The following is a 262-nucleotide window of genomic DNA, read 5'->3' as shown; positions in this document are numbered from 1 at the left end:
GTTTGTGAAGGCTTTTGTATTTGTCTGTACACATGTTTCCTGAACTACAGCAAGTGTAATGTATATGTTGAATGATAAATTTGTTCACTCAAGCTGTTTGCTCCCTGGCCTTTCCCGTGCTGTGATCATCACTCTAGTGATTAGACAGTTAGGTTTTTATGATTAACACAAATGCTTTTTGGACCAACTCAAAGCCACAGAATCCGAGAGGCTCAATAGAGTTCAAAGACAAACTGCTACTCAATATTCAATCAGATTTAAT

The sequence above is a fragment of the Brachyhypopomus gauderio genome, unplaced genomic scaffold, assembly GCF_052324685.1.
Source record: "Brachyhypopomus gauderio isolate BG-103 unplaced genomic scaffold, BGAUD_0.2 sc280, whole genome shotgun sequence".
Classification (NCBI taxonomy): domain Eukaryota; kingdom Metazoa; phylum Chordata; class Actinopteri; order Gymnotiformes; family Hypopomidae; genus Brachyhypopomus; species Brachyhypopomus gauderio.
The sequence above is the reverse complement of the archived record's forward strand: the minus strand, read 5'-3'. Positions refer to the sequence as shown.